The 27,266-nt window shown below is 37.9% G+C and overlaps 1 protein-coding gene across 3 annotated transcripts in view; it reads right to left on the bottom strand.

Annotated features, from left to right (window-relative positions):
• The window catches only part of CYSLTR1 (cysteinyl leukotriene receptor 1), a 40,949-nt gene extending 14,632 nt beyond the window's left edge, over nt 1-26,317 (bottom strand). The window contains exon 1 of one of the 3 annotated variants that reach the window (XR_004622409.1): nt 26,030-26,317. The gene's annotated coding sequence lies outside the window, so the exon portion shown is untranslated. The remainder of the gene's footprint in view (nt 1-26,029) is intronic. The other 2 variants (XM_034649525.1, XM_034649524.1) reach the window with 2 other exon arrangements.
• Between the last annotated feature and the right edge of the window lie 949 nt (nt 26,318-27,266).

Genomic DNA, 27,266 nt, shown 5'->3' on the forward strand with positions numbered 1-27,266 from the left:
TAAGTATTCAATGGGGAAATAGATCATCCAGTTGCTCAATATTGGGTAGACTTTAGTGTGGAGGAACAAACTGTACATTATTTCCATAAATATTACAGAACAGTAATGTAGTTACATTCTTCTCAGGAATATATACATTTTTGAGACTTTGGCAAGTACATCCCCAGGCATCAACTCTTAGTGAATAGAGTAAATTGGAAGTGGTCTATGACTATGTAAGTACATGGCAGATTAAAAGTTAACTAAATTTAATTTAATTGAGCAAAACTCTTCTGGTTTTAATTATTTGATTAATGGTTTACTGTTTGTCATGAATAGAATAAAATGAATTGTCTGCTGAGTCATGTCTAAATTACCTCAAACTATTAAATATTCAGCTAAACTTACTGAGATTAAACAGGAAGTTTTGAAGGATAGGGCTAGAAACTGAATCTCTAAGTTTAACTTCTTTTTTTTAAAATTTTTATCTCTCTTTTTTTTAAAAAAGATTTTATTTATTTGACAGAGATAGAGACAGCCAGCGAGAGAGGGAACACAAGCAGGGGGAGTGGGAGAGGAAGAAGCAGGCTCATAGCGGAGGAGCCTGATGTGGGGCTCGATCCTATAACGTCGGGATCACGCCCTGAGCCGAAGGCAGACGCTTAACCGCTGTGCCACCCAGGCGCCCCTCTAAGTTTAACTTCTATATCTATAAAGATCAGTAAAAATACAAGATCAGTTTGTAGTAAATACTAAAAGAGGAGCAGAAAGATGACAGCAGAGTAAGAGGGCCCCAGGCTTGACTCATCCCACAAACACAACTAGATAGCTCTCAAATCATCCTAAATACTACAGAAATTGACCTGAAGATGGACAGAAAATACTCCCAAAAAAGGGAGAGGAAACCGAATTGAAGAAAGCAGGAAGTGCTGAGACGTGATTTAGGGAAGAAACAGACTGCAGGTGTTGTGGAAGAGAAAGAGCCATGGTCCTTGGAGAAGGGCAAGAGAGAGGAGCACACGAGGGAATGCGTGAGGAAAATGTTTCCCCAAAGTCATTGGTATGGAAAACAAGAGGGGTTGAATTTCATGAGTTCTTACAACCAGTAGGGCTTAAAGCCTAGAATTTAAAAGGTCAGCAGGCTTGGCTGGGATAGAACCCAGAAGGCACTGCACAAAACCGGGGGGGGGGGGGGGGGCGGAGGGCAGGCAGACAAGGTGGAAACAGCAATCTAAAGAGTGTAAAGAGTATCTGGGGCACACAGTGGGGAGATTATTTGCTCTTCTCAGAGCACATCACTGAGAGGCAGCATTCATGGTGATGTTTCTCAGGGAAAAAGGAGCTGGCTGGCAGTATTTCCCTCCCCCACCCCTCGGCATAAGCACAGAGCCACCTACAGGAAATAGCACAGCATGGACACCGGCTGCCTAAATTGCTTACACCAGCCCCACTCCCCTGTGCTCTGGTGGAACTGCCCTTCTTGGTCATGCTTTCCTCAGTCCTAGTGTGGCAAACCCCTCCACTAGAAGATCAGCACTAATCCCTGTGCACACCATTTTCCAGACCAGAGAGTTTTGTAAGACTTCAGTTCCAGTACAGGTGGTGACAAGTCTCATTTCACAAGCAGACCAGAGCACACCTAGCTAAAATTTTCCACAAAGGCCAGGGACCAAACACTGCCCACAGCAGTCAAGGAAAACCTGCAGATGACAGGCTCAAAGGATAGAGAAGCCAGAACAGAACAGCAGAGAACACCCAACACACACTGGAGTCATTTCCTGAAGCACCAGGCCCTGGGCCCTACATGATCTCTTCTTCATAAGGCCATTACTTTCAGGAGCAGGAGATACAACTGGTTTTTCTAACATAGAGAAGAAAACAGAGACTGGGATGAAATGTGAAGACAGAGGAATTTGTCCCAAAAGAAAAAACGAGATAAGGCCACTGCCAGAGATCAAAGTGAAACAAATATAAATAACATGTCTGATGGAGAACTTAAAGCAATGATCATAAGGATACTCATCGGGCTTGAGAAAAGACTAGAAGACATCAGGGAGACCTTTACCATAGAGATAAGGGAGTTAAAAAAATCAAACTGATGAAGAGTACAACAAATGAGATTGGAAACAAGCTTCATGGAATGAACAGCAGGCTAGGATAGGCAGAGAAACAATTAATGAGATAGACAAAGTAATGGAAAGCAATGAAGCTGAACAAAAAGGAGAAAGAAGAATTATGCAAAATGAAAATAAGCTTAGGGAATTCAGTGACTCTGTCAAATGTAATAACATTTGTAATAGGAAACCCAGAAGAAGAAAGAGAAAAGGGGGCAGAAAATTTATTTGAAGAAATAACTGAAAAACTGTCCTAATCTGGGGAAGGAAAGAGACATCCAGATCCAAGAGACACAGAGAACTCCCATCAGAGTCAACAAAGTAAGTTAACACCAAGACATATTGTAGTTAAATTTGAAAAGTGATAAGGAAAAAATCTTAAAAGCAGCAAGACAAAAGAATTCCTTAACTTACAAGGAAAGACCCATAAGGCTAGCTGGAGATCTATCAACAGAAACTTGGCAAGCCAGAAGAAAGTGGCATGATATATTCAAAGTACTGAATGGGAAAAATCTGCAGCCAGGAATCCTCTGTCCAACAAGTCTATCATTCAGAACAGAAGGAGAGATAAAGAGTTTCCCAGGCAAACAAAACCTAAAGAAGTTTTTGAGCACTAAACCAGCCCAGCAAGAAATATTAAAGGGGGCTCTTTGGTGGAAAGGAGAGACAAAAAGTGATGGTATAAAGACGGGAAACTTAAAAGCAGTAAAAATGAATATTTCTATAAAAATCAGTCAAGAAATTCACACAAAAAGCATATGAAATATAATAACATACACCAAAAATGTGACAAGGAGAAGAAAAAAGAATGGGTTCAAACTTGAATGACCATCAACTTAATATGGACTGCTATGTGCATAAGAGGTTATATACACCTATAATGGTAACCATATATCAAAAACCACTAAAAAATATGCAAAGAATAAAGAGAAAGAAATCCAAATTTATCACTAAAGAAAATCAGGAAACATGAAAGAGATAAAGACAAGAAATGATCATAGAAAATCTCTAGAAACAAGAATAAAAAAAATAAAATGGCAGTAAATACCTATCTATCAATAATTACTTTGATGTAAATGGGCTAAACATGCCAATCAAAAGACACAGGGTGTCAGAATGGATAAAAAATAAGACCCAAGTGTATGCTGCCAACAAAAGACTCATTTTAGACCCAAAGACACTTGCAGATTGAAAGTGAGGGAATGGAGAAACTGTCATGCAAATGGATGTCAAAAGAAAGCAGGAGTGGCAATACTTATATCAGACAAAATAGATTTCAAAACAAAGACTGTAACGAGACAATGAAGGGCACTATATAATAATCAAGGGGACAATGCAACAAGAAGATACAATAATTGTAAATACTTATGCACCCAGTATGGGAGCACCCGAACATATAAAACAATAACAAACATTAAGGAACTCATTGATAATAATATAATAATAGTATAGGACCCTAACACCCCCCTTACATCAATAGGTAGGTCATGTAAGCAGAAAATCAACAAGAAAACAATGGCTTTAAATGACACATTGGACCTGATGGACTAAATAGATATATTCAAAACATTCCATCCTAAAAGTACAGAATACACATTCTTTTCAAGTACACACAGAACATTCCCCATAATACATCACATATTAGCCCAAAACACAAGCCTCAACAAATTAAAAAATATCAAACTCATACCATACATCTTTTCTGACAAGAATGCTATGAAACTAGAAGTCAACCACAAGAAAAAGTGTGGAAAGACCACAACTACATGTAGGTTAAACAGCATGCTACTAAACAATGAATGGATCAACCAGGAAATCAAAGAAGAAATTAAAAGTACATGGAAACAAATGAAAATGAAAAGCACAATGATCCAAAACTTTTTGGATGCAGCAAAAGCAGTTCTAAGTGGGAAGTTTGTAGCAATATAGGCCTACCTACAGAAGCAAAAAAATCTCAAATAAACAATCAGCCTTACACCTAAAGGAGCTAGAAAAAGAACAACACACAAAGCCTAAAACCAGTACAAGGAAGGAAATAATAAAGACTAGAGCAGAAATAAATGATATGGAAACTAAAGGAACAATAGAACAGATTAATGAAACAGGAGCTGGTTCTTTGAAATAATAAAATTGATGAACTTCTACCCAGACTTATCAAGAAAAAAAGAGAAAGGACTCAAATAAATAAAATCAGAATGGGAGGAGAAATAACAATCAACACGACAGAAATACAATCAGAATGTTATGAAAACTATATGCCAACAAATGAGATAACTGGAAGAAATGAATAAATTCCTAGAAACAAAAAAACTACCAAAACTGAAACAGGAAAGATAGAAAAACTTAGAGACTGAAAATCAGCAAAGAAATTGAATCAGTAATAACTCCCAAGAAACAAAACTCCAGGAGCAGATGGCTTCACAGGTCAATTCTACCAAACTTGTAAAGAAGAGTGAATACCTATTCTTCTCAAACTATTCCAAAAAATGGAGAATAAAAGAGAACCACCAAATTCATTCTATGAAGCCAGCATTACCCTGATACCAAAACCAGATAATGACACCACTGAAAAGAGAACTAAATGATGAGAATGAAAATGATGAACATAGGCACAAAAATCCTCAATAAAATACTAGCAAACTAAATCCAAGAATACATTAAAAAAATAATTCACCATGATCAAGTGGGATTTATTCCTGGGTTGTAAGGGTGGTTTAAAATTTCCATATCTATCAACATGATACATCACATTAAGAACATACCTCAGCATAATAAAGGCCATATATGAAAAACCCTCAGCTAATACCATCTTCAGTGGGGAACAACTGAGAGCTTTCCCTCTAAGCTCAGGAACAAGACAGAGATGCCCCCTCTCACCACTTAAATTCAACATAGAAATGAAAGTCCTAGCCATAGCAATCAGAAAACAAAAAGAAATAAAAGGCATTGCAATTGGCAAGGAAGAAGTAAATCTTTCACTATTTGCGGATGACATGATACTCTATATGGAAAACTTGAAAGACTCAACAAAGAAACTGCTAGATCTCATAAATGAATTCAGTAAAGTTACAGGATACAAAATCAATGTACAGAAATCTGTTTCATTTCTATACAGCAATAATGAAGCAGCTAAAAGAGAAATTAAGGAATCAATTTCACTTATGATTGCACCAAAAACTATAAGATACCTAAGAATAAATCTAACCAAGGAGGTGAAAGATCTGTACTCTGAAAACTGCAAAACACTAATGAAAGAAATTGAAGATGACACAAGGAAATGGAAGACATTTCATGCTCATGGATGAGAAAAGAAATACTGTTCAAATGTCTGTACTACTCAAAGCAATCTGCACATTTAAACTAATCCCTATCAAAATACCAACAGCATTTCTGGGATGCCTGGGTGGCTCAGTTGGTTAAGTGCCTGACTCTTGATTTAGGCTCTGGTCATGATCTCAGGGTTGTGGGAGCGAGTGCAGAATTGGGCTCCACATTCAGTGGGGAGTCTGCTTGAGATTCTCTTCCTCTCCTTCTCTCCCAGCTCATGCTCTCATTTTCTAAAATAAATAAATAAATCTTCAAAAAAATGCCAGTAGCATTTTTTACAGAACTAGAACAAACACTCCCACAATTTGAATGGAACCACAAAAAACCCTGAATAGCCAAAGCAACCTTGAAAAAGAAAAGCAAAGCCAGAAGCATGACAATTCCAGACTTCAAGTTATATTACAAAGCTGTAGTAATCAAAACAGAATGGTACTGGCACAAAAATAGACAAAAAGGCCAATAGAACAGAATGGAAAACCCAGAAGTAAACCCACAATTATATGGTCAATTATTCTTGGATAAAGCAGCAAAGAATATCCAATGGAGAAAAGACAGTCTCTTCAACAAATGGTGTTGGGGAAAATGGACAGCAAGATGCAAAAGGATGCAACTGGACCACTTTATTACACCATACACACAGATAAATTCAAAATGGATGAAAAACCTAACTGTGAGACCTGAAACCATAAAAATCTTAGAAGATAACAGAAGCAGTAACTTCTTTCACATTGGTCATAGTACCCTCTTTGTATATATGTCTCCTCAGGCAACGGAAACAAAATCATAAATAAACTATTGGGACTACATCAAAATAAAAATCTTCTGTACAGCAAAGGAAATAATCAACAAAACTAAAAGGCAACGTGTGGAATGGGAGAAGATATTTGCAAATGTCATATCTGATAGTAAAACTCAACACCTCCAGAATGAATAATCCAATTAACAAGTGGGCAGAAGATATGAATAGATGTTTTTACAAAGAAGACATACACATGTCCAACAGGTACATGAAAAGATGCTGAACATTACTTATCAACAGGAAAATGCAAATCAAATTATGTTACAATGAGACATCACTTCACACTTGTCAGAATGGCTAAAATCAAGAACACAAGAAACAGATGTTGGTGAGGATGTGGAGAATGGAGAACCCTCTTGCTTTGTCAGTGGGAATGCAAACTGTTTCAGCCACTGTGGAAAATAGTGAGGAGGTTACTCAAAAAGTGAAAAATAGAAATACTCTATGATCCAGTAATCTCACTAAAAGGTATTTCCCAAAGGATGCAAAAATACTAATTCAAAGGGAAACATGAACCTTGATGTTTATAGCAGCATTATCTACAATAGCCAAATTACGTAAACAAAAAATTTATGGAAACAGCCCAAGTGTCTATTGATCGATGAATGGATAAGAAAGATGAGGTATCTATAATCAATGGACTATTATTCAGCCATAAAAAATGAAATCTTGACATTTGCAAGTACATGATAGAGCTAGGGAGTATTATGCTAAGTGAAATAAGTCAGTCAGAGAAAGACAAATACCATATTATTTCACTCATGTGTGGAATTTAAGAAACTAAACAAATGAGCAAAGGGAAAAAAGTGAGAGGCAAACCAAGAAACAGACTCTTAGCTATAGAGAACAAACTAATGGTTACCAGAGGGGAGTTTGGTGGGGGGATGGGTTAAATACATGAGGGAGATTAAGGAATGCACTTGTGATGTCACCAGATGTGTGGAGGTATTGAATCACTGTATTGTATACTTGGAACTAATATTACGCTGTATGTTAATAACTTAAAAAATTAAATAAGAAAATATAGTAAGTGCTAGGCATATTAAGAGGAAATTAAACTGACTTTCTAAAGAGAAGAACCCACTAGACTGATTTAAAACTTTAAATTCTATCCTTCATAACATACTCAATAATAAAGCAGAAAAATGTGGTATATCTATAGAACTTACTACTTTATGCCTAATACTATATTCAATTTATTAAAAATATATTCTATACCTCTATTATTTCTATTTATGTACTTTGCTCAGCTCTTCTCACCTGAAGCTTTTAGGGCAGGTAATATGACTTTCTCATCTTCGAAAGCCCTCAAAGGTGTTAATGATTAGTATTGAATTGGCAGGAATATGTTTGAGAATGATATTTGATCTGTGTTGGTCTGAGACTAATATAAGCCATATTTCACAGGTTTGGCATTGGCCTACCACTGTTACTGATATCCTCAATAATAGGCAAGGAAACACAATTATTATTTTATGCAGATGTTACCAATTCATAGGTAGGAGTTAGAATTTTGAATTACTTTGAAAAATTAAATGTGTTAGAAGATGTAACTAAGGCGAATGCCTAGTAAGTTTGTGTAGCTTCCTTCTTTCTTCTCTTTCTTTCTTTCTTTCTTTCTTTCTTTCTTTCTTTCTTTCTTCTTTTTCTTTTCTTTCTTCCTTTCTTTCTTTCTTTCTTTCTTTCTTTCTTTCTTTCTTTCTTTCTTTCTTTCTTTTTCTTCTTCTTTCGTCGTCTTCTTTTCTTTCTTTCTTTCAAGGTTTTTTTTTAAATTCAGGTTAGTTAACATATAGTGTATATTAATTTCAGAAGTGAAGTAGAATTTAGTGATTCATCACTTACATATAACACCCAGTGCTCATCACAACAAGTGTCCTCCTTAATACCCACCACCCATTTAACCCATACCTCCTTGCCCACCTCCCCTCCAGTATCCCCCCAGTTTGTTCTCTATAGTTAAGAGTCTGTTTTATGGTTTGCCTCTCTCTTATTTTTTTCTATGTTCATCTGTTTCATTTCTTAAATTCCATATATGAGTGAAATCATATAGTATTTGTCTTATTTTGCTTAGTATATTTCACTTGGCATAATACACCCTTTAGCTCTATCCATGATGTTTCAAATGGCAAAATTTCATTCTTTTTTATGGCTGAGTAATATATTCCATATATATATATATATATATATCCCCAAGAGTTGTTTATCCATTCACCAGTTGTTGGATACTTGGGCTCTTTCCATAATTTGGCTATTGTTGATAATGGTGCTATAAACAGTGGGGTCCTTTCTAATCAGTATTTTGTATCTTTTGGGTAAATACCTAGAAGCGCAATTGCTGGATCATAGGGTAGTTCTCGTTTCAACTTTATGAGGAACCTCCACACTCTTCTTCACACTGGCTGAAACAGTTTGCATTCCAAACAACAGTGTAGGAGGGCTCACCTTTCTCTGTACCCTTGCTAACATCTGTTGCTTCCTGTGCTGTCATTTTTAGCCATTCTGACAGGTGTTAAGTGATATCTCATTGTAGTTTGATTTGTATTTCCCTGATGATGAGTGATGTTGAGCATCTTTTCATGTGTCTGATGGCCATCTAAATCTTCTTCAGAAAAATGTCTATTCATGTCTTCTGCCCATTTCTTAACTGGATTGTTTTTTGGGTGTTTGATAAGAACCTTATAGATTTTGGATACTAACCTTTTATCAGATATGTCATTTGCAAATATCTCCTCCCATTCCAAAGGTTGCCTTTTAGTTTTGTTGATGGTTTCCTTTGCTGTGCAGAAGCTTTTTATCTTGATGAAGTCTGAATAGTTCATTTTTGCCTTTGTTTCCCTTGCTTCAGGAGAAATATCTAGTAAAAAGTTGCTACAGCTGATGTCAAAGAGGTTACTGCCTATGTTCTCCTCTAAGATTTTGATGGTGTCCTATCTCACATTTAGGTCTTTCATCCATTTTGAATATATTTGTATGTATGGTGTAAGAAAGTGGTCCAGTTTCATTCTTTTGTTGTTTCCCAACATCGTTTATTGAAGAGACAGTCTTTTTTTCCATTGGAAGTTCTTTCCTGCTTTGTCAAAGATTACTTTACCATAGAGTTGAAGGTCCATTTCTGGGTTCTCTATTCTGTTCCATGGATCTATGTGTCTGCTTTTGTGCCAGTACCATACTGTCTTGATGACTGCAGCTTTGTAATGTAACATGAAGTCTGGAATTGTCATACCTCCAGTTTTGCTTTTCTTTTTCAAGATTGCTTTGGTTATTCAGGGTCTTTTGTGGTTCCATAGAAATTTAAGGATTGTTCCAGCTCTGTAAAAATGATGGTGGTATTTTGTAAGAGATTTCATTAAATGTGTAGATTGCTTTGAATTGTATAGACATTTAAACAATATTTGTTCTTCCAATCCATGAGCATGGGTTGTTTTTCCATTTCTTTGTGTTATGAAAGAAGTTGAAGATAAACACACAAAAAATGGAACTTTCATAGTGTTCTACAGTTTTCAGGTACAGGTCTTTTACCTCTTTGGTTAGATTTATTCCTAGATATCTCATAGTTTTTGTTGCAATTGTAAATGGGATTGATTCCTTGATTTCTCTTTCTGTCACTTCGTTATTGCTATGTAGAAATGCAAGAGTTTTCTGTATGTTGATTTTGTATCCTATGACTTTGCTGAATTTGTGTATCAGTTGTAACAATTTTTTGGTGGAGTCTTTCAGATTTTCTACATAGAGTATCATGTCATCTGAGAATAATGAAAGTTTGCCTTCTTCCTTGTCAATTTGGATGCCTTTTATTTCTTTTTGTTGTCTGATTGCTGAGGCTAGGACTTCCAGTACTATGTTAACTAATAAAGGTGGGAGTGGACATCCATGTCTTGTTCCTGACTATAGAGTAAAAGATCTCAGTTTTTTCCCCATTAAGGATGGTAATTAGCTGTGGGTCTTTCATATATGGCCTTTATGATGTTGATGTATGTTCCCTCTAGCCCTACTTTATTGAGGAATTTTATCAAGAATGAGCGCTGTACTTTGTCTAATGCTTTTTCTGTATCTATTGAGAGGATCATATGTTTCTTATCCTTTCTTTTATTAATGTGGTATATCACATGGATTGATTTGCAGATATTGAACCATGCTGGCAGCCCAGGAATAAATCCCACTTGATTGTGGTGAATAATTCTTTTAATGTACTGTTGGATTCAATTTGTTAGTATTTTGTTGAGATTTTTGCATCCATGTTCATCACGATACCGGCCTGTAATTCTCCTTTTTAGTGGGTCTTTGGTTTTGAAATCAAGGTAATGCTGGCCTCATAGGAGATTGGAAGTTTTCCTTCTCTATTTTTTGGAACAGTTTGAGAATAGGTATTAACTCTTTAAATATTTGGTAGAATTTCCCTGGGAAACCATCTGGCTCTGGACTTTTGTTTTTTGGGAAAGTTTTGATTACTGATTCAATTTCTTTGTTGGTTATCAGTATGTTCAAATTTCCTATTTCTTTGTGTTTCAGTTTTGGTAGTTAATATGTTTCTAGGAATTTATTCATTTCTTCCTCATTGCCCATTTTGTTGGCATATATTTTTTCATAATATTCTCTTATAATTGTATTTCCTTGGTGTTGGTTTTGATCTCTCCTCTCTTATTCATGATTTTATTTATTTAGGCTATTTCTCTTTTCTTTTTGATAAGCCTGGCTAGGGGTTTATCAATTTTATTAATCCTTAGGAAGAACCACCAGCTCCTGGTTTCATTGTTGTGTTCTACCATTTGTTGTTTGTTTGTTTGTTTCTATATAATTTATTTCTGCTCTAATCTTTGTTATTCCCTTCTTCTGCTGGTTTTAGGCTTCTTTTTTAGTTCTTTTCATATTTTTATTCTTTTTCCAGGTCTTTTAGGTGTATAGTTAGGTTATGTATTTGAGATTTTTCTTGCTTCTTGAGGTAGGTCTGTATAGCTATATATTTCCATCTTAGGAATGCTTTAGCTGTAACTCAAAGGCTTTGTACCATCGTGTTTTCATTTTTTCCATGTATTTTTTATTTGTTCTTTAATATTCTAGTTGACCCATTCATTCTTTAGTAGGATGTTCCTTAGTCTCCATGTATCTGTGGTCTTTCCAAATTTTTTTATTGTGGTTGACTTCAAGTTTCATAGCACTGTGGTTGGAAAATATGCATTGTATAATCTCAATCTTTTTTACTTGTTGAGGCCTGATTTGTGACCCAGTATGTGATCTCTTCCAAAGAATGTCCCATGTGCACTTAAAAAGAAGGTGTTCTGCTACTTTAGGATGAGTATATCTGTTAAATCCATCTGGTCCACTGTGTCACTCAAAGTCATTGTTTCCTTGTTGATTTTCTGCTAGATAATCTGTATTGCTGTAAGTGAAGTGTTCAAGTCCCCTACTCTTATTGTTTTATTATCAGTAAATTCCTTTATGTTTGTTATTAATTGTTTTACACATTTGGGTTCTCCCAAGTTGAGGGCATAAATGCTTAAAATTGTAATATCTTATTGGATGGACCCCTTCATTTTGTTATAGCTCCCTCTTCATCTCTTGTTATAGTTTTGATTAAAATGTATTTTGTCAGATAAGTATTGCTACTCTGGTTTTCTTTTGGTGTCCATTTGCAAGATAAATGTTTCTTCATCCCCTTACCACCTACATGTGCCTTTAGGTCTAAAATGAGTCTCTTGTAGGCAGCATATAGATGGGTCTTTTTTTTTTTTAAATCCATTTTAACACTCTATGTCTTTTGAGTGGAGCATTTAGTCCACTTTCATTCAGAGTGATTACTGAGAGATATGGATTTAGTGCCATTTTATTGCTTGTTTTGTTGTTTCTAGAGATTTTCTCTTTTCTTTTAGAGTCTTCTTTGTTTTTGGTCTTTCTTTCCCATTCAAAGAATCCCTTTTAGTATTTCTTGTAGGGCTGGGTTAGTGGTCTTGAACTCCTTTAGTTTTTTTGTTTTGTTTTGTTTTTGTTTTTGTCTGGGAAACTATCTTCTTTGTATTCTGCTTGATAGCCTTGCTGAATAGAGTATTCTTGGCTGCATATTTTTCACATTCAGCGCATTGAATATATCATTCCCTTCTCTTCTGGCCTGGTCGGTTTCTGTTGAGAGATCTGCTGCTAACCTTACTTGTTTTCCCTTGTAAGTTAGGGACTACATTTGTCTTGCTGGTGTTAGGGTTTTTTATCTCTATATTTTACAAATTTAACTGCAATACATCTTGGTTTGGCCTGCTTTTGTTGATTTTGAGGGGAATTCTCTGTGCCTCCTGGAATTGGATGTCTGTTTACTTCCCTAGATTAGGGAAGTTTTCAGCTCTAATTTCCTCAAATAAAACTTTTGCCCCCTTTTTCCTGTTTTCTTCTTGTTGGACACCTATGATATGAATGTTATTGTGTTCCCTATGTCTATTGTGTTCCCTATGTCTACATTCATGATCCAATTATTTTTCTTTCCCTCTTCTTTTCAGCTTCATTATTTTCCATAATTTTATCTTCTATATCACTTTTTCATTCCTCTGCTTCTTCCATCCTTATGCTCATTACATCCAGTCAGTTTTGTATCTCAGATCTAGGAATTTTTATTTCTGCCTGACTAGGTTTTAGGTCTTTTATCTCTGTGGTAAGGGACTCCCTGGTGTCTTCTATGCTTTTCTCAAGCCCAGCTAGTATCCTTATGATTGTCGCTTTAAATTCTGGATCAGGTGTATTACTTATATATGTTTTGATTTGATTCCTTGCCATTACCTGTTTGTGTTCTTTCTTTTGGGATGAAATCCTCCATCTTGGCATTTTGTCTAGGTCTCTGTCTTCCTCTCTGTGCTGGGAAAACCTGTTATGTTTCCTCCTCCTGAGAGTAATGGCTTTGAAAAGAAGAAGTCTTATACTGTCCCAGGGCTGGCACTTCAGGAAATATATCTGGTGTATGGTGTGTACACTCTGCTGCTGTATTTTGGCTGCTCTTTCCCTCAGGTCAGTCATCTGAAGAATTTTTCCTTGACTGGAGTGGGAGTGTTTGGACCTTGGCCAGAGTGTGGTGAGTTTTAAGTAGGTTTGCTCTGCTCTACTTGTTAAAAGATACCTGATTTTATTTCCACTAGAGCTGAAGCTTTGCAGAACTCTATGGTCAGTAGACATGCTGCATTCAAGGGGTTTGTGGTGGTCTTCTGATGGAGTGGTCCACTGCTCTGGTTCACAGGTACACTTGCCTAGCAAAGTAGTACCTGCAAAGTGCAGGGAATTAGGGCTTGATGCAAGTGGTTTTGGCTGCTACTGTTGGCACTATGCTGCATACTGAAGTTAGTTTATGCTGAGGGGCAGAGGAGAAAAATGGCATGAGCCCCTCCCTCATTCTGGAGAGGAGTGTTCACACCTGCCAACGTCTGGGAAGCCCTCCTAGATGAGTGTACAGTCTTCTTCCCTCATGTGTCACAGGCATCCCTCAGATCCATGCCTTCACCCTGTCTGTGTCTGGGCTGTCTGCCTGCACATGTGTTTTATCCCAGGCAGGCAGGCTGAGTTTTAAAACTCCAAGCTTTAGGGACTTAGCATCACGGGGACCCACACTGGTCCACTGGGGGAGGGTGTCACCATGATGGGAGTGATGCACATTTGTCCCAGAAGGGCAGTGACACCAAAGCGCAGGGGCCCGGAATTTGGAATAAAGCACAGCAAAGAGCCAGTGTCCAGGTTAACTGCCCTCAGTAGGTGTCTCTGCACCTATGCTAAGAGGCAGAGGAGGGTAGTGGCTCCTGCTGGCTCTCTTGTCCCTGGAGAGGCAATGCCACCTCTCCCAGATGCACTGCAAGAAGGGGGAACTGTCTCTTTCAGTGTGTTCCAGGGGATTCTCAGATCATGTCATCTGCTATGGTCTATCTGCCCTCCTTCTCCACAGGAGCAGTGCTGTGCCCTTGGGGCTCCACATGAGCTGTGTGATGGGCCTCTAAAACTCCAGTCTTTGAACCTTACTGGTTGTAAAAACTCACAAAATTCAACCCCTGTTGTATTCCCAGTTAATGGCTTTAGGGAATTGTTTTCCTTGTGCGATCCACCCCCCTCTCTTTCTCTCTCTCTCCCCCTCTCTCTGTGACCAGGGCTCCTTCCCCTCTACAGCACCTGTGATCCATTTCTTCCCCAAATCACGTCTCCGCACCTCCTACCTTCCACAATGTGGCCTCTTCTCTCCCTCTAGTTTTGCAGTTTTCTTTGTCAGTCCTCAGATTGATTTCTTGGGTGTTTAGAATGATTTGATTTTTATCCAGTTGTGTTCAAGGGATGAGGCAAGACTAGTGTCCTCCTGCTCCTCCACCATCTTAGCTCCTGCCCCTAAGTTTGTGTAGTTTCTTAAATATGAGTCAGGAAATGTACTGTTTTATTGAAATTAGGGCTAAAAAGAAAGAAGGGAAGGAAGGAAGGTAGGAAGGAAAGAAGGATGGATGAATGGACTAGGTATATGTGTGGAAAGCAAGCTTTAATTTGTTCATAAATGAGCAATGAGGAAGTAGCTCTCACTAACATCATCTTGGTCATACATTCTCCTTCCTCAGAATCTCCTTTTTAAAAAAGATTTTATTTATTTATTTGAGGGAGAGAGAGAGCATGAGAAGGGGGGAGAGGCAGAGGGAGAGGGAGAAGTAGGCTCCCCACTAAACAGGGAACCCAACTCGAGACTTGATCCCAGAACCCCAGGACCATGATCTGAGCTGAAGGCAGATGCTTAACTGACTGAGCCACCCAGGCGCCCCTCAGAATCTCCTGATTGCCTATAGGAGCAAATATAAATTTCTTCCCACTACTCTGTACTAAACTGCTTCTTAAAGTCTCTTCTATTACTGTAAATCTGTTAGCATAATATCAAACTTGCTTTTCTAAGGTGTATTTAATTATTTGAAAAATTCTTCCAGTGATACCTGGCACTTTTTACAATATGAAAAGATAGGACAAAAAGTAACTTAGCAGTGTCCTAGTGTTCAGGCTTTCATGAGGATTTGAGACCAAACATGATCACAGGGTGAGCCATATGAGAAGGGACAATAGCTATGTTCTCACACAAATGTTAGGTGAAACCAGGTCACTGTAATCAAGTCAATAAATAAGGAAGTATGTGTCATGATACCGAAAACAGTTTTTAAACAGAGGTACTCCATTGACTGAAGCTTCCAGAATTGGCCTTAAAATCTCTGTTTGTGATTGAATGACTTAGTTTTATAGAATGTTAGAGGTGGAATAGCAGTTAGAAGGCATCTAATCCAACCCCAGTCCCTGTATGACCCAGAAAGATAAAATGATTGCCAAAGTAACACACAGAATCAGTGGCAAAGTCAGGATGCCTGACTCACAGTCCATTGCTATTTTCAATACACAACACTGTTGAGTTTCAGATAACACAAGATCTATCACTAAACACTGATATAAGACAAACTCATATACTGGTACAAATCACGACAGTTGAACAAACTGCTGTTGTGTAGAAAACTGCACAAAAGCCAAGGATTGGCCCATCTTGGTCCTCTCTTTGGTTATAATATAGGACTACTTTTTAGTGAGTATTAGAAGTTACAACTTTCTTTCTGATTTTCTTCTTTCTCTTCTGTTCAGTCTGTCCTTATCACTTATGCCAGATTATGCATCTTAAAACACAGTTCTAGTAATATCACTTCCCTTTCAAAGGTCTCCAGTGACTTATTACGTTAAGCTTGATGCACCATTTAAGACCACAATAATAGTCTATCTTAACCTTATAGCATCACTCTCCATTGTTTATTATATGTATATCATATAAATGTGAACTTATGACCAGCTTCATCCCTTATTTGGTCTCTTTTCCATTGCTTAGGCTATTTTGTCTCCTAATATGCTCTTTTTCCTCATTGCTATCAGATGTAATTCTAACTATTTTTAAGACCATCTCTTACACCATCTCACCCTTAATAAAATTTCTTGATCCTCTGTACTACTGTGATATGTTAGTCATATTAAAAGGGTTGTATTCTCTGCTTACTATATGCCAATTCTGTGCTAGACCTTTAGAAAATAAGATACAGGGGCACCTGAGTGGTACAGTCGTTAAGCGTCTGCCTTCGGCTCAGGGCGTGATCCCGGAGTTCTGGGATCGAGCCCCACATCAGGCTTCTCTGCTGGGAGCCTGCTTCTTTCTCTCCCACTCCCCCTGCTTGTGTTCCTCTCTCGCTGGCTGTCTCTCTCTGTCAAACAAATAAGTAAAATCTTAAAAAAAAAAGATACAAGCCCTGCCCATTAAAGGTTTACACTCCACTAGAGGGAGACACAGATGTGTTAACAAATTAATTCACCGCACCATCACAGCTGCAGTAATAGAAGTATATAAAGGACACAGAATGGGAATATAAATGGTGCATGTATGTTAGTAAAGGCTTCATAAAATATAGAAGAGTATGGCAGGTAGGAAGAGCATTTTAGGCAGGGGAAGAAAGTAGAATAAGCAAAGGCTTGGAGATAAGAAATAGCCTGACATGTGTAGGGAAAAATAACAGTGTGACAGGGATGAAATATAAGATAAAGGTGTGTGCAGGTGTGCATGTTTGGGTGTGTGTATCTGTACGTTATTGGACTATGGGGTTTAAAAGCGAGAAAACAAGTTGGAAAGAAATGCAGGAACTAGGTCATTAAATATATTGCATACTATTCTAGAGAATTTGAGTTTATCTTCTAGGGAATAAAGAGCTATTAGAGGGTGCAGAGTGAGAAAAAATACTGACTTGTAAAGGAAAGGGGAAGTGGAGAAAAAAGACAAAGGTGGGTCATCCTGAGAGGTTTAATTTTTTTGGTAAAATAAAAAAAATATTGTCTGGTGAGAAAAAGAGGGCTTCACTTGGGTTCAGGTCTTCTGAAAGTTGGAGAAGGTTTGAATGGTAGCTCTGGGAAATGGGAGAGAAATATGACTGTGAAGAGACTGAAGGCCCAGGAGAAATTAGAGAGTGTGGGTTTTTAATGACCCCAGTGTGCACAATTCTGTGAGTTATCCCAGCCTGGGATTTATCAACAGCCTGGGCTTAGGAGAGAAAAAAAATATAAATGCTTTTATTGATATAAGATTGGAGTAATAGAGCAAATTTATGGAAGGACAATAGGGTAAGGAAGTTGAATGATGCTACTAAAAGAGTGGTTAACAGTGAAACTATGAAGAAGAAGATTTACTGAAATTTAAGAAGTGGTGTAGTGGCAATAAGGAAGATGAAGTTACAAAGATGATAGAAGGATTTGGGGGTAGAGAAGGAGACTACAAGCCAAATGCTGAGTTATTCAGTGAGCTAGGGAAAAATAACCAGGAGGTCAATAGATGGTGATATTAATAAGGAAGATTAAAGGGTGGCATAGGTGAATGGCTTTTGTGTTATGGTAGAAAAGTAATGGTTTAACGTGGTACCAGGAAGCCAGGAGACATCCAACAGTCTCTCTAGGTCTCGCGGTAGATAGGATGTAGAAAAATAAGTAGCTTTCTTTTGATGGGGAGGATCGAGTTTCACATAAGGCAATGAGGTGGTGGGAGAATTATTTGAAGAGATTTAGGACATAGGGGAACTTATAATGAAAAAAGGAGGTTCTAGAGGGCACAGTGAGGAGAGGGTTAGTAGAAAGGTTAGATGTGGAAAGAAGAATTAGGGGGGAGGAAGTATAATACATCTTCCATGTAAACAACCAACCTAGTAAACTGACTTCAAATTTCTTGACTTCCGTATCTAGAGCATCCATTCACATTCCACCTTGCCTACTCATTCCATGGCCACACTTGGAGCTTCATTTATTATCACACAACTGAAATCTTAAACTCCAGTGTACCACACTCTGAACACAGACTCCTAGACTTTCAGTTCTCTAACACCCTTATTGCCACTACACCACTTTTAAATTTCAGTAAATCTTCCAGTCCCTTGGTCACTCCCTTTTCTCCCAATATGTTAAAACTTCATAGTCTCTTAACTGCCTATAAGATTGCTCTTCTTGGATCTTACGCTTTTTCCTGAATTTCAACATGCTTAAAGACAAGTATATCATGTTCCTTTCCAAATCAACTGTTCCAACTGACTTCTCTGTTGTTTTTTTTTTTTTCTTTGACATTAAACGTCTTCCAGTTACTTTGGCAAATATGACCAAGGTAGTCATATTTGATCTTGCCTGACCTCATTCCTCATGTGTGAACCCAAAGTTCTGTTGATTCTTATTTTGCAGTATCTCCTGGCCTTCTCCCACCAGCTTAGGTCAGGGTCCTTATCTCGTCATGCCTTGTCTACCTGAAGATAAACTATGTATCCTCTTTCACCCTTACATAGTCGAAGAGGTAAGCTTGGTAAATTTCTACTTATACTTCAAGATTCAGGTTGAAGTTGTTATTGTTTACAAATGTTCCCTAGTTTGTGGTTCTATTATCTCATTTATTGCAGTGCTGTAATCACTCTTTTTGATTACTTGTCTGTCATATTCATTTAGACAGTGGCTTTATTAATGACAGCGAGTCTGCTTCATTCAGTTTTGCTCTCTTCCCCTCATAATTGAGCGACTTTGGAAGAATAACTGTGTGGTATTGGGTGCCTTTGAGTAATACAGTGCCTTAATTCCCCAAAGTGTGTGTCTGGGGAGGTGAAGGGAGAAGTAAGTTTTTGGTGTGGAAACACAGGCTCTGTTATGCAGGAATCTAGATAATGGTGTAAAGTAGAAGTGAAATATGGACTTCACTAGCAATGTGAAGTCTATTAAAAAGAAACCTGAAAAATCCAAAAGAGTATAGGGGACCATGACCTGTGGATGAACACTACAAATCACTGGAGAAGAAAGTAAAGGGGTTGGGGCAGATGAATCCACACATTTAGGAAGGGGCAGAAGGCAAAGAGCTTAAAACAAAAAAAAGCAAAACCTTATATCAAAAACTAATGATGTACTATATGTTAGATAATTGAATTTAAATTTTAAAAAAGCAAACATAGTTTGTTAGGGCTAAAGGAGAGTTCAAAAATGGTCTAGGTCAGAGATTGATGAGAATCCAAAGATTCAAGGATGTGTCTGACTATAAGGTTTGGGTGAAACTGATGATGAGTGTTTTTGAATTCAGCCAACAGGAGAGACTGAAAGATTAAATCAGTATTTGGATGTAGTTTTATGATTGTATTAAGCTTGATGCCTCCCCCAAGACTTCCTTTACCTTTCTAGTAAATGCTAGCATGCACCGGATGGTCTGCATGTGTTGGAGGACTGCCAACAAGGATGGGGTGATGAGGGTGGGGCCAAAGCCAAAGAGGAAGTGGGGGAGGTTGGGACTTGGGGCTCAGTCTTCTGAGGCAGATACTTCTGCTGAGCAGTGGCAAGATGCAGGAAGCTTAATTTTCATGAAAGTACAGCTCAGCGGGGCCCTACTTTTTTTTGGCCAACTCCCCAGTGCCCTTTTTGCTATTCTCCATGTATCCTATTATTGTCAAATGGAAAAAGTTAGTTGTGCTGTTTATCCTATAAAGGTAAGCTCAAGGAGGTGACAGACAATTTTCCCCAGCTTTATTGAGGTATAATTGAGAAATAAAATTATAAGATATTTAAAATGTACAACGTGGTGACTATATACAAATATACACACACACATATATGTACGTATATGTATACATGCACACACATTGTGAAGAGATTCTCCCCAACAAGTTAGTAAACTGGGACAATGTTTTGTTAATCTTCTCGTACAGCAAGTGTTTGTTGAATGGATGCATAATAAATAGGAGAATCAGCAAATATATGTGTTTTATAAACTGTAAAGCACTATCCAAATGTAAATTTTCATGACTCTCTTTCTTCTCGTACTAGGCTCAGCTCAGGTTCCACTTCCTGACACCTACTTTGACCACTCCATTCTACACTCATATCTCTCTTCTTTCAATTTGTATTATGGTTATTGCCTGTACCAGTCAGTATTCTACTGTAGCTTGTAATGTGTAGGAATCTTGTCTCCCTAGGTACATTGTAAACTTCTATAGGGTGAGAGAAAAAAAGTCCAGCTTTTTTTTTCTTAAGTTCTGTGATCCCAAAACCTAGCCTATCATAATGTTTTGCACATAGAAAATGTGCAAAAAATGTTTATTGAGTGATTGGTCATTAATTGGAGTAAAGCTACATATCCTTTATGGGGTTTTAATCTATAAACAACCAGGCTTGTACTAATGATTCCAGAGGCTTTCTTCCATGGCAAAAAATAGTTTTGGGGAGGGGAGTAGAAAGACCTGCCTGTCATCAGACAGCCTTACTGTCACAATAAGTAGCTTTTTAACTTGGCATTTCCATGAAAATGCTTAGCAACATTCTCACTGGTAATAGAAACTACAGGGGAGTCAATATTGCATTGTTGACAACTCTAAAATGTTTTTTCTTAGATAGCTAATCTATCCTTAAGGGGAGAATATTGCACCAATCAAATTGGGCCACTCTTGCCAGACAGCTGGATTCCAAACCAAGGACAGTGTTAAACCCAGAAAGAACCTGGACTGTGGCATTCAGAGCTAATGACACAGTATGTCCCTTTACATAATACTGTGACACAAATGTTTTATCCTGTATAATCAGAATAAAGTGATGCATAAGAATAGACCTGAAGGAAAATGCAAGTTACAAAATAGCAATAGAGCTATTGAGGAATGCATGGGTGTTGGTGGGACTGCACAATGGGAAGATAGTTCTACCCCTAGTCTGGGTGATAGAAATATGTTACAGACAGCTTACATACTTTTGAACTTTTTGTAAAGCACTAACTAGAGGGCCTACTTTCTTACAGGCATGCCTGTTCAGTCTCTGTTTAATTACCAGCAACTTGGAATCCCCCTAACTTCTGAGGCCATTGCTCACAGCTGACTCTGAGGCCTGCTTCTAACTTCTTGGAATTTAGATGCCTGGATTTTAGAAGCAGGATCCTTGTTCTCTAGGAGACTGTTTTTTATTGAAAGACTTTGTCTTAAATCAAAATCCAAATTCAGATTAAACATAATAGGTAACCAATTTGAAATGAAAAGAAGCTTTTTACATTTTCTGAGGCCTGAAATTCCTAGGAACTTTGCAATGAGTATATAGAGGTATCAAAGATGTCCGAGTGTTGTTACTGTTAGCTTAATTCCACTTATGTTAAATCCATGACAACACAAGGACAACTGTATGTAAAAACAAAGACTGTTAATCTGAAATAGATGAGGAATCTCAGTAAGTTAGATATCTCAAAATGTGATTCCAAACTGGATTTTTCTTTCCTTTTTAAAAGAGGGATTGATAGAAAATAGAAGAAAGTCTGTTCCAGGGGATTCTAAGTCTAGTTCTCAGCTCCTTTTCCTTTTCCATTAGCTACATTTAAGTAGACACTCAAATGTCTGGGATGTATTGATTCTACAAACACTGCAAATGTGGTAATGACATTTTATTCATCAAAAGGAAAATCAACTCTGTTTAAGTGCTCAAGGGTCTATGTTTACTTTTCCGTTTTGTCTCTTTCCCCCTATTTCTTCCAGGGCCCCTCTCTAACTAACATTTAAAGATTTTTCTTTATATTTTCTCTCCTAAATACTGAAGAAAAACTGGTGGGACATAAACAAAAGAGGAATTATGATGGGAGGGAGTGGAATGGGACGGAATGAAGAAGCAGGATAGATGAGTTTTGTAGTGCACAACTTGTTTAAACAGTGGTCTTTTCTACCAACCTATGAAGAGTTATCAGTAGAAAGCAAAAGTAATTATAATTAGCACCAGTTTTGTAACATGAATTAATGGACCAAAGACGTCTGGACTTATCGAATCAGGGTAAATGGCTTACTCTGTTGCCTTTTCTGTAAGGATGAGGATGCACCACCACCTGCTATGAGTATATTAGACTTCTTAGCAGTTGTATTTCCTCAATGCAAATCAGCAAATTGGCCTTCACATTGAAGCTTGCACAGGTATGGTAGAAGTAGTGGTAACCAGAGAGTTGGCTCCTACTGATGTCCTACGAGTAGGATGAGATTGCCGATGCTCACTTAGCATGAGGTCACTGTTTAGAAGTGTAGTATTGGGGGGCGCCTGGGTGGCACAGCGGTTAAGCGTCTGCCTTCGGCTCAGGGCGTGATCCCGACATTATGGGATCGAGCCCCACATCAGGCTCCTCCGCTAGGAGCCTGCTTCTTCCTCTCCCACTCCCCCTGCTTGTGTTCCCTCTCTCACTGGCTGTCTCTCTCTCTGTCAAATAAATAAATAAAATCTTAAACAAAAAAAAAGAAGTGTAGTATTGGAAGCAGAAAGTAACTGGCCCTACTCCCTCCACATGGAATCAATTTTGTTATGTGTCTTATTCTCCTGGGATGGAATTTAAACAAAATACTTTTAGATGGTGGTTTGTATTTTCAAGTTGCTTTCATATTATCATTTTAGCAGATCTGAAAAATATCTCTATAAGCTCATTATTACATTGGATACATGAGGAAATCAAGAAATACTGTATTCAATAACTTGCTAGAGAACACACAGCTGATTAAAAGGCAAATCCAGGATGAACTCCTGGTTATGCTGGCCCAGTTTTCTTCCCATTGAAATCCACACAGCAAGGTAGTTTAAAGATGCCACTATTATGTTGCAGAGTTTATGACAGAGTCCAATTTGAAAGATAACTTGAAGCAAACTATCTCCATGCTTATTTGTATTAGAATGACTTAATATTTATTGGGTGCTCATGGTACGTATGAGGCACTATGCTGATTATTGTTGGGAAGAGGAAGTTTAAAAGAATAAATAACCTGATACCTTCTCTGAAGACTCTTGGTATATTTGGAGGAGAAGAATTTTATTTCGGTGGCTCTTATTTCTCAGGACTCTCTTCTTTCGCTTGACCAAAACTATATGAACTGCACAAGTTTCAGTCTTCGGTCATCTCAGATTTGCTTTCTCTAAGATGAGCCAATTTTATGGCCTTGGCTGTCGCACTCCTCAGATTTAACTTGGGCCTCTACCACTTACTCATCACTCATATTCGGGGCCATTGTTTCCAACATCATAAGACATTATTACTTGAAAATTTTGCCATCTCCTTAAACTCAATAGGTCAAAACCAGAACTCATCATGTCCTACACTCCCCACTTCCATCTCCAAGTTACCTAATTCTATGAATAGTAGTAGCACCCCTGTCCAGATCCCACGGGTTCAAAATTTCAGGGATAGCTCTGAATTTTCTATGCTGCCTATATCTAATCACCCACCAACTTCCATCTATTATTCCTGTTGAATGTCTTCTTGAGTTTTTCTCCATTCCATTTCCACTGCCACCAACCTAGCCTATAGCTGCATTAATTTCTACTCTTTAAGTGAGCTTTTCCAGCTCCAGTTTTATCAAATGTAGTCAGGCCTGTGAAACTCTGCCAGATTCATCTAATAAAAACACTTTTCCATCATATTCTCATTTATTCAATTTTGTTGATATGATCTCCCGTTAAAAAGTGCCTGGAATTCAATGTTTGATAATCTGGTCTTACATTTCTATCCAAATTTATTTTCTGTTACTCCTCAACTCAATCCCCTCACCCTATCCAGATTAGGCTCGTTGGTGTAGCTTGTAGGTGTCAAAATCACCGCAGGTGCCAAATTCATTCTTGATACAATATATTTCTGATATTTCTGTGACTAGAATTGAATTCAAGCAACATATATTGACTTACTTTGTGCACAGAAAGTTTGCTTAGCATGGTCCCATATCCTAGATATTCTTTTAGGGCTATCTCATTTTACCTCCTCTATGAAGCCTTCTCCATTCAGCCCAGCCCACTGCTCTCTTACTTCCATAAACTCCTTTATCATTAAAAGCATAACGTTGTGGGGTGCCTGTGTGCCTGTCAGTTAAGCGTCTGCCTTCGGCTCTGCTAGGTCATGATCCCGGGGTCCTGGGATGGAGTCCCGCATCAGGCTCCTTGCTCAGCGGGGAGCCTGCTTCTCCCTCTGCCTGCCACTCTCCCCGCTTGTGCACTCTCTCTCTCTGACAAATAAATAAATAAAATCTTTAAAATAAAACAAACAAAAAACCTCCAAACCCCACATAACATTGGTTTATTGTCTCATATTTTTATGTTCTATAGGTCTTGTATACGCACCAAAATTGTAAATTCCCCAAGGGCAGGAACTATATCTTACCTTTGTGCCACACAAAGTATTGAGCTTAACTGACACTTGTTTAACTGGATTATAACAGATTTGAGATATTTTAACAAGAACATAAGAAATAACAAAATGGATCAAAGTAGAGGTCCATGCAGAGCTATGTTATTTAAGAGATTATGATAGTTAGTTTTCATGGCATCAAATGCTTAAGATTAGGTATGTTTTTTAAGGATCGGTGCCATCCCTTTAATCCCTTATTATCAGTGATCCTGCAAAGGCAAATTTATTATTTTCTGCACCATGGAAGAATCTTGCTTTTATCCCAGATAAGTACTTCCTAAGCACATCAAAAGTTTGATTAACGATAAGAGAGAAAAAGTAGTAAAAAATGAAATTGATGATTCTGGGCTAGGAAGACACCAATATTCTGAATTTGGACTGGACTCAATCTGAAAACTTTCTTTAACCTCTTCTGTTTGGGTTCACTGACTCCCAGGGTCATTTATGTAATTTGCAGGGACTGATTAGCTAGTGCAGTCATTTAAATATTATGGGAACCTGGGGAGCAGTTTTTATTAAGGGTGTATTAAAGATATAAATGTGGTACCTGAGGTCATTTATTTGCTATGTAAACAGAGACCACTTTTAGTTCTAATTGGGCAGTTAATAGTAAAACAACAATAGAAAATATTTGTGAATGATTGCAATAGATACCGTAAACTTAAAATTGTCTAGAAGCAAATTTCACCAATATATTGGAAACACACGCAGTCCTAAGTCCTGCTTTACTTACATTTTGTTTTAGAATAATCAGCTGATAAATTTATGATGTCATGGCCTCTTTCTAGCCTTCAAAATAATCAGAGCCCTGAAAGGCAGAATCATTAAATTTAAGGGTTTTTTTCTTTTGTTTATCCTTGAAAACAGCTTCTTTGCTGCTAAATAGAATTATGCTCCTGGCCAAAGATTTTGATTGAAATGTATGAAGTGGGTTGGCTCTGTGTAAACCTGGTCTATGTCAGATATGTCTAAGTTACTAATAGATCATGCAACTTCCTTATATTCATTTATAGTTGTGAGACCTTTCTATTTGCAGTGGCTAGTTGGAACTTGTAAATTTCTAGTTGTATGGTGTTAGAAAATTTGTTAATGCCTCTGAGTCTGTTTCCTTGTTTGCAAAACGGGGATAGTAACACTCACCCTGTCTAAAGTGCAGGATGTTGAGAGGTTCAAGTGGGATAATGAATATGAAACTACTTTGTAAATATACCAGGTCATTCTTCAGTATTGGTTTTACTTTTGTCAGTCACTATTTTCTTTCCATAATGAAAGAAACTGCCACTACAGATTAGAGAAACCCTGTTGAGCCCTTAAAATAGGATTCTAAACTGTGTCTTCTATTTCTAATTTAATTGCAAAGGTGCTGGAGGATTGGGTAGTAACCCCTCTCTATTTTGCCACATTGAGCTGTTAGCAGAAGCACTGAGAAATACTTGTTGACAGACTGATTAGTTATCAGATATCTGCCCAATAAATAAAGCAGAAAGAATTTACAGTAGCAGCTTAATTTAAAGCAGGCAAGGCGGATTAGTTATCCCCAAACTCCTGGGAATTTGCTAAAATCTACCAACAGCCGAATTTTACTACAGGCTGTTTTAGTCAGAGCATTGAAATATCAAATCTTACCTTCTACCTTCAAGATTGACCGTTGGGGGTCCTTTTGCATTTATTCTCAGAAGCAAGCTCCAAGTCTTCATTAAATCCAATCTACTCGTCCCTTGGAGAGCTAACCTTCTTGGTGAGCTGCACAGTGAATCTGAATACCCTGAAGGGCCCTGAAAGCACACTCCATTTACGGGGTGTCTGTTCTTTAGACAAGCTTCTTTGAAAAGATGGGTTGCTGCGATTTTCAAGAAGAAAGAGGGCAGGGCACATATGCTAGCCAATGTATACAGACTCTTCTTCCTCTTTCAGATCAGTCCTCAAACTGTAAAGCACGCCTAAATTTGGCTTCTCTGGTGCAAAGTCGGAGAGGGGAAGGCAGGGGGAAGGAAGAAGGCTAGAAACTGGAGACTTGCAAGTTGTTATGTATATAAGCTTTTATGCCTCATTCCAGCAACAGGATCCTCAGGAAATCTTGTAGCTGCTTTGAGATGGGAAGCAGGAAGGAGTATACTCTGTCCAGCTTAGTTCTCTCTAATTTTTATGACTTGGGGGCGGTGGTTAGAGTATTTTTAGGCAGAGAAAGATAATCTTACCAGTATATGCTAATCTAACTGCCATTATGTGAAATCTGGTTTTAGGCAAGATAAATTTCATTCCCCTCTCCCTGCTTCCCTCTCCCCCTTTCTCTCTTTCTCTCTGCCTCTCTTTCCTTTTTCATACTTGTGCCTCTATCCACACTCTAAAGAGCCTTTTTCTTTTTTGTGCCTTATGTTTTGGAAAATGATTGTCTTAGTTTGAGTTTCATTTCATGAAATCCCCACAACAGACATTACCTCCACTAGATTAAGGTATTTTTTTTTTTTCTGTCACACTGAGAATGACCTGGAATGACTGGGCTTGCTGTCAGTGGTCCTGTGTTAGGAATTTGGAAGGCAGGTAAATACTAGATTTTGGCTAGGCTCTGGGTTGTTGGAATGGTGTGATGCTCTGTCTGTCTTCCGGAGAATAAGGACATAGCAGACTGCTGTCTTGATTGGAGCTTGGGGTGGCATCTTGATGTTATGAACAAAATGTATGAGACCTTGGTGTGAGTTGGTTACATCAATTATATTGTTACATTAAGGTGGACTATATGGGGATGGGTATAAATATGTTCATTTTAACAGCTTTTAAGCACGGTCCCATAACTAATAATTTGGTACTCAGTAAAACGGGAACCCAGCAATAGCCCTCTGGCTTGCTACTTGCTGCAGAAACA

Source organism: Ailuropoda melanoleuca, chromosome X, assembly GCF_002007445.2.
Source record: "Ailuropoda melanoleuca isolate Jingjing chromosome X, ASM200744v2, whole genome shotgun sequence".
NCBI classification, from domain to species: Eukaryota; Metazoa; Chordata; class Mammalia; order Carnivora; family Ursidae; genus Ailuropoda; species Ailuropoda melanoleuca.